The sequence below is a fragment of the Equus quagga genome, chromosome 1 (genome assembly GCF_021613505.1).
Source record: "Equus quagga isolate Etosha38 chromosome 1, UCLA_HA_Equagga_1.0, whole genome shotgun sequence".
Taxonomy (NCBI): Eukaryota; Metazoa; Chordata; class Mammalia; order Perissodactyla; family Equidae; genus Equus; species Equus quagga.
In genome coordinates this window covers 33010166-33028200 of record NC_060267.1, presented here as the reverse complement: position 1 = coordinate 33028200, position 18035 = coordinate 33010166, and the positions used below count along the sequence as shown (strand labels likewise).

General features: G+C 39.9%; 1 protein-coding gene across 3 annotated transcripts in view; it reads left to right on the top strand.

Moving 5' to 3' along the window:
* The window catches only part of STK38L (serine/threonine kinase 38 like), an 80098-nt gene that overhangs the window by 25047 nt on the left and 37016 nt on the right, over positions 1-18035 (top strand). The window contains exon 3 of one of the 3 annotated variants that reach the window (XM_046674226.1): positions 12636-12711. The exons of the other annotated variants lie outside the window; for them this stretch is intronic. The gene's annotated coding sequence lies outside the window, so the exon portion shown is untranslated. The remainder of the gene's footprint in view (positions 1-12635; positions 12712-18035) is intronic. 3 annotated transcript variants of the gene reach the window in all.

Here is an 18035-nt window from a genome sequence, read left to right as displayed (position 1 = left end):
CGAATCCTGGGCGCGGACATGGCGCTGCTCATCGGACCACGCTGGGGTGGCGTCCCACATGCCACAGCTGGAGGGACCCACAGCGGGGAATATACAGCTATGTGCCGGGGGACTTTGGGGAGAAAAAGGAAAAAATAAAATCTTAAAAAAAACCCCACAAAAACCCAGCATCAACAAAAATAATACTGAAGATTGAAAAGTTGTAGGTTATGAAATAAATGTACCATGTCAATGATTATTTTCTTTAGCTTAGTAGTAGATCAGAGATTTATGTTTTGATAGATTTTTTTCCATATACTGGAAGGCTGGCAAAAGGACATGTTAACAATATAATTGTCAAGTTAGCAACAGTGATGATAACAATGATAATGATGATAATAGTTTCTTCAAATTGACCACTTGTTACGTGTCAGGTACTATTCTAAATACATTACATGTCTTAACTCACAAGAATCTCTTTGGCCGATGAGAAAACCAAGGCTCAGACAGGTGAATTAACTTCTCTAAGATCACACAGCTAGCAAGAGTGGAATCAGGGATTCAAATTCAGGCAGTCTAGTTGTAGAGTCTTAGAAGTAGATATATAAGATATTTATCAACTTGGTATCTGTAGAAATATTAATTCATTTTTAATCCTTAAAAGAAGGATTCACCTAAAACTCTGTTTTGTATTTTAATGTGATGGTAAAAGAATGGGAAACATATTTTCAGGGTGGTAGCTGGGATCAAGTACTTTTAAGATCAGAGCAGAGTTTGGAGCTGGAGTTGCCCAGTGTGTCAGCTTCCATGATGAACAGCTTTGGATCTTTGTGAGTGGATGATGGCCTGTAAAAGATTTCAGGAAATTCAGTCTCCCATATGCCACATTCAAATATTTGGACAGTAGTCAGTGGAGAATGGTTTTAAAAAATACCATGGAGGGGTCCAACTGATTTTCGAGCTTGGATAGTTACTTTCCAGTTGAGATGGAGCCCTCCTGAAAGATCGCAGTGTAGGAACTCTTATACAGCTATTTGGGAAGTGGCTAAATGTATATGAAAAGTGTCCACTCATTAGCTTTAGGTGAAGAGAATTTCCCTCCTCATAACCTGTTTTGGATTTAAAACATTCTCATTGGTTCATGAAGGAATTTTCTTTAAGTTGCTGTTACTGCTTTGGCTATTGGCTGCTTTCAGATGTAATTTTCCTCAGCTGTGGTTTCTTTATTCAGTTAGCAATAGTTTAAGTACTTAAGTGAATTAAGGTCAATGCATTTACTCTAAAAATTAGAGTTAAAATACCAAGTGAAAAGAATGAAACAAGGTATAGCTTCTTACCCATTGTGTTTTGACTAGAATTAACTGAGTTGGAATGACCATGTACAGGAAAGGTAGTTAGTACTGAGGTGATGCACTGTAGGGTGTTATGCTGATGACTCAGTTAGGGTGTGTATCTTAATGGAAAAGTTTTAGAACTTTGCTATGGAATTTGAATATTATGCTTTTTCCTCTATTGCTTCCCCCTCAAGGAAGGACAAGGAAGGTAGCTCTTTTCCCTTCCTTGTATGGTCATAATAAAGGATTGCAAATTAATTAGCTGCATTCAAGGCATCACACAGATTGAATTCCATATTTGTCTTGGAGGGAAGTCCAGACTTCTGTTTAGGGTGATTGACTCTGTGCTTTGTGAGACTGGGTGCAACTTCCTTGTATTCAAGGGCAGGATCATCTTGTCAACAGCCAAATGCCTTATGGGATTTAAGTCACTTAGAAGAAATGAGCCCCCCAAGTGTGGTTTGTTTTCAATGTTTCTCTCTACCCTCTTCACCCCCCTACCCCCCCCCCCCCCCCACACACACACTCTCAATGCATCAGAAATATTGCACCTGCTTGCTACTTGGCGGTAGATTCTGTGAGGATTAATTGGAGACATTGTTTCTCTGTGGTTGGGGACAGAAGATTGCTCTTTAACCTTTCCCCAAGTGTCTGATAAGTGCTGAAAACTTTGGCAGTTGAATGTGGGCTGTAAAAGAAACATACAAAATAAATATTGGCAAACAAAAATAAATGGACACGTTAGAAATCTGAAAAGCATTATTTTCTAAATTAGCTCCTTTTATGATTTGAGTTAAAGGTGGCCTTGGTAGGTCAAAAAAAAACTTTACTGGCGTTTCTTTTTTTTTTTCCACCAGAACCTCATGACCTTTATGCTATGTTGACAAAGCCAGCCTGTGTTTGATGTTTTTTAAAACAAGGGTGGGGATTTTATACTTTGCTGATTCCCATGGAGTGGTTATGGTAGAGGCCTTGATAGAAGTCTAAAGCTGGCTCCATTTCTAAATGTGTGTCTTCTCAACTTTCTGAGCCTCAGGTTTTTCATCTTTAAAACAGGATAATATCTGCCCACCTACCTCACCTGGTTTGGGAGAGGCGGTACTAGAGCCTGACGGAGAGTTCTGGACCAGGGTCTGACAGGCTTTGGTTGGTTAACATCAGATAAAGACACATGTCTTCTCTGAGCCCACTTTTTTATACTGCAAAATGGCAGTAACTTTATGTACCACTTCTTAGGGTTAATAGGAGGATCAAAGTCAAATGAGATAATGTATGTAAAGTGTTAAGCCTATCACCTGGCATGTAATTAATGTTCAGTTGATTATTATGAATGGTATAGTATTGTTGCTGATAACATTTGGGGGGGGGTGTTAACGTTTTATAACATTATGGGTGTGGAATAGAGTGATCAGATTTCCAGGTGTTGATGTTTAGTCCCACGGCTCATTGCTGAGAAAATCTGAAAGTGTGAGGAGGTGATAATGGAAAGGCAGGATTTTCTCCTTTCAGACTAATAGTCACTGACATCAGGACATTGTCTAAGGTGATCCACCTGTCTGTGCTTTACTCTTTACCTTTATTCAAATAAAGATAATGGTTTTTGAGGGGAAAAATATTGCTGTTGTTTTATAAAAATTGAAGCAAGAGTCCGTACGGTTTGTGGCCCCGAGAACAGACTGAGCAATTCTAATACTTCTCTTAGAAATGCCTTTTTGGGGGCAAGATAAAAGGCACCGTGTAATGTATAAGAAAAAATATCTTCTATTATAGTCTACATGTGGGGAGCAGTCTAACTCTTAGATTACGAGCACTTAACTGTCCACCCCATTGCTCTAAGAAATAGCAGTTAGGATCATTTGTTGACACAGTCTAAAAACTTGGAAGGGCTGGGATTACAGAGGGGCATAAAATTCACCTGAAAAAGAATTTTCCTCTTTCCTGACTTGTGCTTTTTATCAAGTCATTGCTAAGATGGCCAGCAAGCGGGGAGTTAACTGCCTGCACGATGTGGCACTGTTTATTTCATCCCGTTCAACACATAACTCACTTTTATTAAGCACCTACTATGTGCTAGGCACTGTGCTTGAAGCTGGTAACCCACCAATGATGAATCGATGTTAGAGTTTCATGCTGTAATTTCTATATTATGCTGAAAGATGGAGGGAGAAATATTACAGCAGAGTACCTGAAATCTGCATTTCTAAAACCTTTGCTTCATTTATGCTTTGAAGAAGGAGCTGATTACCTTTATTGTACATTAACAACTACTTACTTATATAATTCAGGACACTTTCTTTTCCCTACTCCAAAACCCAAGATGCTGCTATAACAGTATTCCGGGAATCTGCGTGAAGACTGCCTTGGTTCACACCCTCATCATCCCCGCTGGACCATTTTAGTTGTCTCCCAACTACTAGGTAAACCTCCCTTCCCTTCTTTGTTTCCCTCCTCTGTCCCCCAAACACCACCAACCACCAAATCTGTATTTCCTGCTCCAGCAATTCATCTAAAAAGTGGATTGGACCGCATCATTTCCAGGCTTAGAATCTTTAAAATGCCTTCCCTATCACTTTTCCAGATACCATCCAAGTTCCTTGGCATCACATTCATGATCCTCCTCAATCTGGTCCCTACTTTCCTATGCAGTCTCATCTCCTGACGCTTACTTTCTCTCACTGTCTGTGTATGAAATTATTCACTGTTCCCTGCTCCCTCACACTGTGAAGGCCTTTTGGTATTTTCAACTCCATCATTGCTATCGTCATATTTACATTGTATTGTTGTCATTTGTTTATACATCTCTCTTCCATGATGAGAGTGGATCTTGAAGGCAGAATTCTGTATCATTTAACTTTGTATTCTACCCGCATGTAACACTGCCTGGCACATAGTACACACTCCCCCAAATGTTTGTCAAATAAATAAATAAATAAATAAATAAATAAATAAGGGATTAAAGATACTCCCATGTGGCCATGGTGTTTCATTAGTAACATTTGCAGTTTTTAGTTATATTAGACAATAACCATAAGTTAGTTTTATAAATCTAATAATCGTGTTATAGCTAAAAGGGAACTTAGGTATCATCTCATCCAGCCCTTTCATTTTTTCAGATGGATAAACTCAAAACTGAAGAGACTGAATAACTAAGACCAGGGCTCACAGCTGACTAGTGGTTGTGTCAGAACTAATGCTGGCCTGGCTGCCTGGCCTCCTTGCCATGAATAGGCCTAACAAATTGAAATTGGGCAAGACTTACTGCAGTGATAGTTAAATCGTTTATTTGTTTGAGTTTTTTTTAAACTTTATTACAGAAAAATTTAAATGCACTCAAAAGTAAATAGGAGAGTATAATGTATTCCCATGTACCGTCTCCAGCTTAAACAGTTATCCAACCATGACCAGTCTTGTTCCATATGATCCACATCTACTTCCTCTATATTATTTTGCAGCATATCCTTGATGTTATGTTTTTTCACCTGGAAATATTTTAGCATGTATGGGATATATTTTTAATCTTTTAAATATAGGGTCTCTCTGGTGTTCTGGGAAGTCATGATACTTAAAATAATGAAGCCTCATTGAAAACCTGGCTGCAGAAATCTGGCTGCCTCTCCCCCGGGCAGTGGTCTTCTGTCTTGGTACTCTATCTTCCCAGCTGTTCCCAGGACTGTCACTTCCACTGAGCCTATCTCACTGAGCTTTCTTTGTCCACGTGCCCTGGAGAGAGTTGCACTTTTTTTTTTAGAAAGATTAACCCTGAGCTGACATTACTGCCAATCCTCCTCTTTTTGCTGAGGAAGATTGACCCTGAGTGAACATCTGTGCCCATCTTCCTGCGCAGCGTGGCTTGATGAGCAGTGCATAGGTCCGCACCTGGGATCTGAACCAGCAAACCCCGGCCGCTGAAGTGGAACATGTGAACTTAACCGCTGTACCGCCAGACCAGCCCTGAGAGTTGTGCTTTTTTATTTAAACTCTGTTAGATGGAAATTTAAGGAAGAAAAGAGGTGGTGATGATATTAGAAAGGAAAATAGTTGTTAGTAGAAATCAAGATACTCTTTGTGTAAAGTTAAGTAACTTTAATAATTATAAGAAACCTTTCAAATTCCTTAGAATCTATCATTTTTTATTTTTGTTTTCTCAAGATTATATTATAAACATAGTTCTTGCTTTTATTATGAATTATTATAAATATAAACAAAAGAGAGAAAAATTTGAGGAGCATTCATGTGTCTGCATCATAAATCTTAATAGTCTGCCGTATTTGCCTCAGGTGTTGTTGAAGTAACAACTATGACAGATTGAGTCTGAGATGCCTTTGTGGTCCCCTCTCACCCTCCCTCCCCAGAAATAACTGTTATCCTGGATTTAGCCTTTTTAGCGTTCCAGTGCATGTATAATCTTACACTGAGTAGTGTCTTGCCTTTTATAAAGCAATTTTACCTCTTCCATTTGATCTTCACAACTCTTAAAGTATGTAGGGAACTATATATGTATTTCACTTCTAAAAATGTACAACCCACCAAATTATTCCAACTTCACTTAATAAAATCTAAAGGCTGTGAAGAACTGTTTTATAATTTACAATTTACAATGTATCTCATTAGAAATAGAGTTCTGAAGTTGGTGTATGAAAACTGTTCACACCCTGCTGTGTGTCTGCCTAGTTTAAAGTACTTAATAATTACTTTAAAAAGTATAAACAGCACAATAGGACTGGAAGGAACCTCAGCAGGTTTAAATAGCCTTAGCTTCCTGATTTTAGCGAAATTGCCTTGAAACCAATTCATAGGTAAGTTTTCTACTCATTTTGAAAGAACATACCCTCACTAAGTAATGCTTACTGGCGTGACAGATTGGTAAAGAAGTCACGGAGATGTCTTGCTTTGCATTATCTAATAATGCTTTAAAAATTAAATAACTGAGGGCCAGCCCCGTGGCCGAGTGGTTAAGTTTGGGCGCTCTGCTTCAGTGGCCCAGGGTTTCGCCGGTTCGGATCCTGGGCTCGGACACGGCACCACTCGTCAGGCCATGCTGAGGCGGTGTCCCACCTGCCACAACTAGAAGGACCCACAACTAAAAGATTCACAACTGTGTACCAGGGGGCTTTGGGAGAAAAAGCAGGAAAAAAAAAAAAAGAAGATTGGCAACAGATGTTAGCTCAGGTGCCGATCTTAAAAAAAAAATTAAACTGTATACTTTGCATATGATTTAAATTTTTAAAAAAGTTCCCACTCCAATTCCTCCCAACCAACATTCCCAGCTATGTTTAGCATTATTTTTTGCTCCTTGGAAGGAGATACAGTGCTCATCTTGTTTATTCAATTTAAAAAAAAAAAGAAAAAGAAAAAATTTTTTTTCTTCTTTTTAAAATGAATCCAGTTCTGGTAAAAATGTCTGACTCAGTACTTTTGGACAGAACTACCTCTTTCCGCAAATAGATGAGCCCACATACTAGGTCTTCTGAGTGAAGTGAGTAAGTTTCCATGATATCAGGAAACTGGGTGGAGGTTTTGTGGATGCAGGTTCTGGGGAACATGGGCTTTTCAGGCCGGGTATAGGGGTAGTAGGATCAGGTTCTGGTATTGAATAGCCCCTTGAGCCACAGAGCGTCTGGGGCCTTCCCGTTGGGGTAGTCTAGTGCTGGCCCCAATTCACAGGCATCATCGGGAGGAGCTGCTGCAAGAACGAGGAGAGAGGCTTGCTGGTGGGATCTCTGCCCTTTGATTAGGTGCTGTACCTGTGGCTCCGTCTTGATTTATAAACCAAGTTAAGGTCATCACTGTTTTTCTTCACATGGGCTTCTAAATAGCTGTCATTAAATTTTAATGACTGCCAGGCATTCAGTTAAGCTACAGCTGAGCTGCCCAATTTATTAGTTTTTATCAGGCACTGCAGCCACACTGATCTTACCCTGTTCTGAAGCCCTGCTTCTATCAGAAAGGCCCACCCAGGCTTATTTGTCCCATGCACTAATTGTTTTTGTGGCTTAGTCTCACTTTTTTCAACAGTATTACAGGATCTTAGAATGCTCATATCATCTCGCCTACTATTTTGGCCTCTCCCTACTAGCCTACTGTCTGGTGTATGACGGGTGCTATTGATGCCAATTATTTGATCAGCCTTACCTACAACCAGTGGAACTGTTAGCTTAGCTGTTTCTTCTATTTTTCTATCTTTTGTCAGACTGAAGCCTTAACTGTCCTGCAAACACCACCTAATAGGTTTATTGAATATCTTATTTTATTTTCTATAATCAATAACTGTAAATTCAGGTGTAGCTTTTTAAAAGGGACTTTAAAAAACTCTAACCTTCAGTTTGGATATTTTTCCCCAGATGGCAGAAATACCTTGGCAAAGAAACCAAACCAAAACGGTAATTTTAAGCCCGAGGCTAAGGCTGGGTTAGTTTAAATCATGCTTTTTCCTCTTTTCAAAAAGATGATATATAGTATTTTTAATTGAACTCTACAAGCAGATTCTAAAATTCATGTGAAAAGAGTATGTGCGAATTTTGGGAGAGAACAAAAGGAAAAGGTGAGAGGCTTGCCCATCCAGAAGTCAAATTATATTTTACAGCTCTGAAAATAAAATAGTTTGGTTTAGGTGTGATGATGGCTGGCTGGCTGGCTGGCTGGATAGATGCATAGATGGATAGATGGAAGGAAGGAACAGAGTCGAGTCTCAGAATGGACTGTTATGTTATGGAGCAATGGATGGATGGATGGATGGAAGGAAGGAAGGAAGGAAGGAACAGAGTAGAGTCTCAGAATGCACTGTTACCAGGTGGTTATCTAGTGCAGAAGTTCTCTAGTTGCTCAGACTCCTGCTTCTGAGTCCTAGTGCACGTATTTTTTTTCTTAGTTTTTAAAAATGTTTGCTGCATTCTTAAGTATGACTCTTTAGTTTTGTGAAACCTTGGGGCCTTATGTTTCCACAAATTTTATAATGGAAAGAGATGAGGAAAATAAACTTTATTATAAAGAACTTGGTGCTTTCCGGAGCTAAGTCCTCTCTAAAGGGAGGCTTACCCACTTAAAGATAAAGGTCAGATGAGGGACGACGCAGCGCAGCGGGTTATGAGCTTAGGCCCTGGTATGCGGCAGACCAGGTTCCATTGACTAGTTGTGTGTCTTTGGGTGGTGACTTACTGAGCCTCAGTTTCTTCATTTGTTAATGTGGGAAACATCGACTTCACAGAATCAAGAATGTCATGCGTGTTAAACATTTAGGACTGTACCCAACAAAGAAATGTTAGATAAGAGTTACCTTTGGTTTTATTTTTATTAATGAAGACCTTTAAAGGCACTGTGAAGGGTTTCTGTTTTTGAAATTCTCAGATAGGTACTAATCACGAAGATTTCAGAAAGGCAACTCTATTTTCAAATCAGTTTCACAGTTTTCTTGAGGGAGACAAGCAATTCTTCCCTTAGCGAAATAGATTGAAAAGTTAGAACTTCTGATTTTGCACTGAAGAAAATCAGTACTGATTCCAGCTACCTTTGTCTTATTTGCTGTGAGAATTTGGGCACGTTAATTGCTGTAGTGAGGTTCTTCATTTTTATGGGGAATTTGAGAAAAAGAAGAGGGTTTGAATTTCAGTGGGAGAGATTTAGGTTAGATGGAAGAAGAACTTTCTGATTGTAAGGCTGCCAAGCAGGTAAGAGGCACTTCTGTGTCACCACGAGGAGACCTTTCTTGCCTCCTGAGGTTATTTCAGGGCTCCTGAGAACCCGTCTACATGCAGCTTAAACCTGGACTTCACCCCTAATGATGGCATCTTTGCCGGGATTGTAGCTGCCACTCTGTGTTGGTAAATCCTCCTGCTCATACAGTAAAGCCTTCTCATAGTCTTTCCCTATTTAGACTAGTAACTGAGGACAGCATAGGTTAGACAAATACGTATTTGAAATAATCTGCAAAATAATTGCAAAAATTCCCAACAGATTATAAAGCTCTTTAAACAACTTATACAGCTGTTTGGGCAAGGGGGCAGGTTAAGTGGGAGGAAGGTTAACAGCCTTGTTTCTGTAGAAGGATGGGCGAGTTGATCCTTTTAAGTTTCTTTAAAACCGGGAATTATACAGGTTTAAGATTTATTGACAGTAAGTAAGGTGATCGTGTAATAAAAGACCAGTAATTCTCTTGAATAGCCTTTAGGAAGTTACATATTTATTTTTGCCTTTAGCTTTGTTTAGCTAATTAAGCCTGGTCATAAAGGGTAGGCATGATGTTAGAACAATAGCCCTGGAGTCAGACAGGGTTCAGATCCCAGCCCTGCCACTTTCTAGTTGAGAGATCACTAGCAAGTGACTTAACCCCTCTGAGCCTCGGTTTCTCATTTATGAAATGGGGAAATAGTGCCTATCTCATGTGGTGGTTGTGACGATCGAGTGAGATAATGCACGAGCACTGGCGGGCACAGAGAAGGTGCTTGGTAAATGGTGGCCGTGATGAGGACGGTGATGATCATAGCAGCGATAAGGACGTTGATTAGTTGCTGTCCAGAGAATCATTAAGCTGGAAAGTTTTCTGCTAAAGACTAAATTGGCGTTATTTAAAAAAAGAAATTATATGTGCTAGTCCAAACAATAGAGTCATAATGTCACATCTGAGATAAGAGAAAATTTTACTTAGTTTGGAAAGCTATGTTTCTACTTAAATTCTCAACCTTTGAGTTGTGTGACAATAGTTTTCATTTGATCCTGTTGATTTATGGGAAGTGCCCTGCTTCTAACGTAACAAGTGTATTTCCTGCATGAACTAAGCATACTCTGATTTTTTTCGTAAGTCGTATAAATTGAAATTATGTAAATATTGGCATTATGGTATAATTTCAGCTATTTAAAATAGCTAAGAATGGGCTGTGATAATTTATATTGTTCAAATATACTGAATCTCTTCAAGAATGAATTTTCTAATACAAACGTGGGCAAAAAACTTAGGCAGCTTGTTAAAGAAGAAATAATTACTTAAAATATAGGAAAATGTTTAAATCACTTTAGTCAAAGAAATGCATAAGCAGAACTAACACATCATAGGTTCTTTTTAACTAATCAGGCTGGCAAAGATCAAAATGATGGACAGTGGGGCTGGCCCAGTGGTGTAGCGATTAAGTTCTCATGTTCTGCTTCGGCGGCCTGGGGTTCACCAGTTCGGATCCCGGGTGCGGACATGGCACAGCTTGGCAAGTCATGCTGTGGTAGGTGTCCCACAAATAAAGTAGAGGGAGATGGGCATGGATGTTAGCTCAGAGCCAGTCTTCCTCAGCAAAAAGAGGAGGATTGGCAGCAGATGTTAGCTCAGGGCTAATCTTCCTCAAAAAAAAAAAAAAAGATGGACAGTGCCCAGTGTTGGCTCTCTCATATAACTGTGGATAGTCTATTGGTACTGTCTCTCAGGAAAGCACTTAGGTAGTGTGTATCTAAATTTTAAATGTGAGTATTCTTTGACTCAGCAATTGCCCATCTGGAAGTATATAACAAGGAAATGAGAGAGAGAGAGTGTGCAATCTGTGATCTAATATGTTTGCTGCAGCATTGGTAAAAATACCCCCCAAAACTGGAAACCATCTAGACAACTGTTAGCGGACATTGGTTTAAAACTATGGCAGTATAGAAAATGGAGTGTGCCATGGTTGCTTAGTTTCAGAGGAACCTACATTCAAATTCTGGTCCCACCACATTTAAGCTGATGATGTTGGGCAAATTACCTACTCCAGCTAAGTTTCACTTTCCTCTTCTCTAGATGGAAATGATAATGGCACATGCTTTTTAGGGTTGGTCTGAGGATTAAGTGAGATGGTAAACATAAAGCAGAATGTCTAGCACAAATCACTCATCATATGTTAGAAAATATTATTACTATGTGCTCCTTGAAAAGGATAAAGTGGATCTATTTTAATGAATATTGAAGGATATCTGCAAGATAGTAAGGGGAAAAGCAAGTTACAGAACAGTTTATCTGAGCCCATTTATATTAAAACTATGTATGTGTATTACATATGCCTTAAGGTTTTGGAACGACATAGTAACAGTTAGCATTTGATGAGCACTCAACTAATATCAGACACTAAGGTCTTTAACACATATCAATCAACCACTTTATTAAAACTAGTTAATATATTTTAAGTGCTTGGCACAATACCTACACTTTGTAAAGTACTTAGTAAACCCTAGTTATTAATTCTCACATGCTGTCATTATCTCTGTTTTGTAGATAAGAACACTGACACCCTGAGAGGTCTCACAGTTCTTAAGTGGCAGAGCCAGAATTTCATCCAGGCAGTCTAACTCCAGTCTATCAGCTAGCAGTTAAAACTGGATATTATGGGAGGTAGGATTGAGAGGGCACTGTCACTTTGCAATTTATATACTTCTGGATATTTTCACATGAAACATATTTTACTTTCATAAATAGAAAAACAGATATTTCCAGTTTGGAAAGAAAAAAAGTACATATTTATATTTTAGAAACCTTATTTCATCTGTTATAGAATACCTATGGCAAATTCCAAAGGTCTGAACATATGTACACTTAGGTTTGCCCTCATGCTCAGGTGCCCTGGAAACGAGTGTCCATGACCCCATACATAACAGTGTATGAGATTTTGAGAACCTCACTTTGGGGCACATTTCTAATATAGACAGAGGTAGGGTCCCAAGCTAAATGTACATCACTTAATGATGATTATCTTCTGTAATTAAAATCCTAATAGCTTTCAAGAAACCTTTAGTCATAATATTTTGGATTCCAGAAGTTTGTGGTAAAATGTCATTCTTCTGTCATGTGAAAAAAGCAGGTGGAAACCAGTTATTTGATACACAGATGTGTAATCATAAGATAGGAAGCAGCGATTCAGTGTTAGACATTAAACTCAGTGTTAGAGCTAATAGATGCCACGTAGTTCAGGACTGGGCCATGGCTGTCAGTATTCTGGTGGCCAACTTTTCTGCAGGGGCAGTGTGGTGTTCTAGAACTGCCACTGCACGGTGGACTCTCCAGCTAGATTGGGAGCTCCACCTGAAGGCTGAGTGACCCGTTCTAGTTCTGGACCAGATAGCCAAATGACTGTGGGCCTCAAGTCTGTAAAATGAGGGAGATAGACTAGATAGTACAGTTCTGTTTTCAGGTTCTGTGATTCTAACAGTCTTGCCTGTTGGTGAACTAAATTTGCAATCTTAGACCTCTAGAAAAACTGCTGAACAGAATTGAACTCATAAGCTGATTTATGGGAGGGTTTGCCTGTATGCCTACTTGAATTACAGGATATCCTTGATGACAACAAAGTATACAGTTTACTTTTTCTTCCATTTTAGGCATTCTTTTCCTCGCCTATATTTGTTTTCCAAATAAACCAGAGTTGTGTTCTGAAGATCACAAGTCAATAAAGTGGTATGACCCTGTTTGATACTTAGATAATAAGCTGTTCAGGTATTAATTATAAAGGTCACTGACACTAAAAAAATTTTTTCTGCCTTCAAGTCTTTTTGTACCCTGGTGTCTTAATGAGATGGATACCTCCCGGATTTTCTCATGTTTGTGGAAGTCAGCTGATCTGTGTGTTTAACACAATACCACAGTCTGATGAGTCGCGTGGTATGTCTGCTTTTAGCTGGGAGCATTTTTCGTTGGTTACTCGTGATGGTCCAAAAGTCTTGTGGGAGAGTTTAAGTGACTCAAAATAATTAAAAGTAACTCAGAGCTACTTATATGTTAAAATTGTAAGCTTGGTGATATCACATTTTAATTTTAGTCTAATCCAATTCTTTGCCCTCAAAAAGGACTGCTGCTCTGGCTCTTATGTTGCTAAATTAGTCTGATCTTTTTCAGTGTGTAGTTGTCATTTGAAAAGGAACAGCAAACAAAATAACATAGTAATTTTCAAATTAAAATAAAGAAATTGGTCCAATGGAGGAATCCACTTAAGTCTCTCCTGAAGCTATTCAAAGATGTAGAAGCTTTGAGTATTTGAATGAATGGGAAAAATTAAAATATGAGTTGATATTTTTAATTAAAGTTGTGTTTGGAAAATATATTTTATATCCTCATTAAACTCAAGTCTGTTTTCAGGTTTCATTTTGTGTGTGAATTTCAGTCTCTCTCTCATTCCTGTTAGAAGCTTACTTCTAAGAAAGTGAAAGGCTAGAATGCAAAGATCACCAACCTTCTTATAGTTGGGCCACTGAGTGAGTTATGTGTTTGGGCTGCTCGCCAAAGCTTGCTCCTCCCCTTTTCTTTAACAGCATGTCACACCACCTCTTACCACTCATCATTTTCTTGTCTTGTTCATTCATTGGGTGTTCTCTGATGACAGCAAACCGTCACCTTTTCTGTACAAAATAGGCATTTGTGGTTGTACTGGTGCTTTGAATTAGGCATTATCTCCTTTAAAATGGGCAAGGAAGGACTAAGGGGCAGTGAAGATCTTTAAAGCTAGAGCATTCATTTTGTCTCTCTTTATGATTTTAGAGGAGTAATTCCCTTACCTTAAATATGACTTAAAGTTAAGTTAGCTAAGATTCGTGCTGCCCTGCTTTTGGTTTTGATAATGGCTTTTTGAGTCACCTATAGAAAAGCTATTTGAAAGGAGAGTGACAGTTGGAGTCCTGGTAAATATGCATAGGTAGAAGACACTAAAAAGCTTTTTCCCTGAAAAGAACTGTAAGTTATGACTGAAAAACTTTTCAGAATTCCCATTAGTCTTCTGGGCTGTCTTTAGTTTTGTTCCATGACGTCGCACTCTTTTTGCTGTTCTTCATAATCCTCCACTAAACCAGAGCTAGGAATTTGGTTCATAGGGAAAAAATCCAAGTACAGTGGTACTGTACAGTGGGCTGAAAAAATGTAAGTTGATTCCTGTTTCCTGTTCACACCTGTACCCTCACACAATTACTCTTAAGTACTTTTTTCTTTTTATAAAAATGATCATTTTCCCATTATGGAAAAATTGGAAAATTTAAAAAATGATGAAGGACAAAATTGAAATCATCCATAATTTCACACCATAATTTACTGCCCCCCCTTTTTTCATTTTGTTGAGTTTATATTATACCTGAAGATAGAACTTTGTGTCATGTTTACTTAACATTATTTCTCATGGTTTTTCTTTGGGAAAATTTTCTTCAGTATTATTTCTATAGTATTTCATGCTATCATCATTTCTATTAATCAGTTCACCTAATTTTAAACATTAGTTTGTTTTTTTAAACTAATCTTTGATTTAAAAAAACCTACAAGTCTTTGTTGTAATTTGGGTTATTTTCTTAGGATAGATTCCTAAAGGTGGAATTATTACGTCAAAAGATAAAATAAAATCTTTAAGGTTCTTGATACAAATTGCCATAGCCCCTACCAGAAAGGATTACATCCCTACCATTTAAGAAGACAGGGAGTGATATCATCAAGATGGTGACATAGGCCATTCCCAACTTCACTGCCCCTAACAAGAGGACCAACTAGCAATTATCTATAGCTAAGATACCATTATAAAAAACCCAGAACCCAGGAGTGAGGCTGAAGCAACCCCCTGGACTGCAGAGACTGAGAAGGACCACATTAGAAGGCTAAGAGGAGCAGCTACACTAGCCCACATTGCCCCTCCCCCAGGGCAGCACAGCACTGCACCAAGAGAGCCCCCCTGGGCGTGTGGTTTTTCCCGTGGGAAAAAGAGAGTGCAAGGTGGACATCCAGCTCCCCCAGCATTGTGGGATGCTTCCTGGGAAGCCCGCCTCACGGAGATCACTACGGACATCTTCAGGGCTCAACCAGTGGGGATCAGATAGACAGAGGACGGGGTGGGCTTTACAGCAACCAGTGCTCAGATCTTAGTGGACCACATTCCTGCTTATAGTGGTGCCTGAGCACAGATCCCAGCCAGGGTCTCTGCCCATCAGCAGAGCCAAGCTGGTAGTCTCCTCTGACCAGGGAGCTCAGTTGGCAGCTCTGTTTGATTTGAGTCTTTAGCCAACGAGCCATACCTGCTGTGGAGCCTGTTCTACGGCCCCACCCAGTCAAGGAAGCACATTTACAACCCTGCCCAACTACTGAGTATAGCCTCCAGTCCCACCCAGACAGCCACAGAGCCTATCCTACAGCCCCACGTGGGCAGGAAGCCAAGCCAGCAGCCCTGTTAATTATACTTTTAAGTATAGCCTCTGGCTCTACATAACTAGGGAGCCTGAACAGTGACCTGGGCAGGTTGGAGCCCAGTCTATGGTACCCCCTGCTGCAGAGCCCACCCTACAGCCCTGCTGTGCAGCAGAGCATAGCCTATGGTCCTGCCCAATTGTTGAACACAGCCTGTGGCCTCACCCCGGCAGGGAACCCAACCATTGACCCTGCCCAATCACAGAGCATAGCCTGCAGCCCTACCTGATAAGGGAGTCTGGACAGCAACCCTGCTCATCTGCAAAGCATAGTCTGTAGCCCATCCAATTGCAAGATATAGCTGCAGGTCCCTCCCAACCAAAGAACCTGGCCAGTGACCTCATCCAACAGTGGAGCATAGCCAGTGGCCTACCTGATTGTGACGCCCGGCCTGAGGCCCTACCCAAGTTCAGGGCACAGTGTGCAGCCCTGTCTGATTTCAGAGCATAGCCAGAGCCCCTGTCCAACTACAAAGACCTGCCTGTGGTCCCGCCCCAACGCAGAGTCCAGCCAGCAGCAACATCCAGTCAGGAAGTTCAGCCTGAGACTCCTCTCAACCAGAAATGATTGCAGAGCTCAGGCCATAGCCCTGCCCAATTGTGGAGTCCAACCAGTGGCACCACCCTGCCAGGGAAAACAGCTTGAGAGCTCACGTGACCAGAGGTGATTGCAGAACCCAGCTAGTGGTCCCACCTGACTGGCACAGCCAGCCACCCGACCTGGCCCTGCTTGAATGTGGAGCCCAGTCAGCAGTCTCACCCAACTTCAGAGCCCAGCCAGCAGCAACCCCCTTTGCTTCAGAGCATGGGCAGTGGCCTCACCCAACTAGAGACCCCAATAGCAAGTCCTGCCTGCCCACAGACTCCACCAACGGACCTGTCCAGTACCTCAAGCTGAGCTGATTAGTAAAGATCCTTTCCTGCTGAAGCAAACCTGTAAAGTCTGGAGGAGGAGACCACTTACCAAAATAGCAACATGAAGAATCAAGGAACACGAAGAATCAGGTAAACATGACACCACCAGAGGGAACTAATAAAACTCCAGTAACTCACCCTAAAGAAATGGAGATCTATGAACTGACAAAGAATTCAGAATAATTCTCTTAAAGAAGTTCACTGAACTACAGGAACACACAGACAACTGAATGAAATTAGGAAGACAATGCATGAACAAAATGAAAAGTTCAACAAAGTTTTTTGATAGAAGCTATAAAACAAAACAGAAATCTTAGAGCTGAAGAAAACAGTGATCGAACTTCAACTGAGAGCTTCAACAACAGACTTGACCAAGAACAAAAAAGAATCAAGTGAACTGGAAAGTAGGTCATTTGAAATTATCCAGTTAGAGGAGAAAACAGAAATAAGAATGAAGAGTGAAAAAAGCCTACAGGCTTATGGGGGACAATCAAGAAATACAAATACACGTTATGGGAATCCCAGAAGGAGAAGAAGAAAGTGTATTTAAAGCAATAATGGCTGAGAACTCCCCAGATTTGAGGGAGAAATGAACATGCAGGTTCAAGAGGTGCAGTGGGCCCCAAATAAGTTGAATCCAAAAAGGGCTATGCCAAGACACTTTATAATTACATTGTCAAACGTTGACGAAAAAGAATTTTGAGAGCAGCAAGAGAAAAGCAACTTGTCACGTACAAGGGCACCCTCATAAGACTGTAAGCAGATTTCTCAACGGAAACTTTGCAGTCCAGGAAAGAGTGGGATGATATATTCAAAATATTGGAAGAAAAAACTGTCAACCAAGAATACTATCCCTGGTAAAGCTGTCCTTTACAAATGAAGGAGAGATAGACTTTCCCAAACAAACACTGAGGGAGTTCATTGCCCCTAGACCTAAGTTACAAGAAATGCTAAAGGATGTTCTTCAAGCAGAAATAAAAGGATGCTGGAGGCTGGCCCCATAGCCTGGTGGTTAAGTTCGGCACACTCCGCTTTGGTGGCCCAGGTTTGGTTCCTGGGCACAGACCTATACCACTCATCAGTGGCCATGCTGTGGCAGTGACCCATATACAAAATAGAGGAAGATTGGCACAGATGTTAGCTCAGGGCTAATCTTCCTCAGCAGAAAAAGAAAAGAAAAGAAATAAAAGAATGCTAATTAACATGATAAAAACATATGAAGGTATAAAACTCACTGATACTGGTAAATAATATATAGCCCATGTCACATTCTTTAATATTGTAATGATAGTATGTGATTCACAGCTCTAGTTTAAAAGTTAAAGAACAACTGTATTAAAAATAACCATAACTACAATCATTTGTTACTGGATACACAATATAAAAAAGATGTAAATTGTAACACCAGTAACCTAAAATGTGAGGGAGGAGAAGTAAAAGTACAAAGTTTCTGTATGCTATTGAAGTTAAGTTGTTATCAGCTTAAAATAGGATGTTATAAATGTAAGACATTTTATGTAAGCCTCATAGAAACCACGAAGAAAAACCTGTAGTAGATACACAAAAGATTATGATAAAGGAGTCAAAGCATACTACCACAAAAAGTCATCATTCACAGAACAAGACAGCAAGAAACAAAGGATCTACTGAATAGTC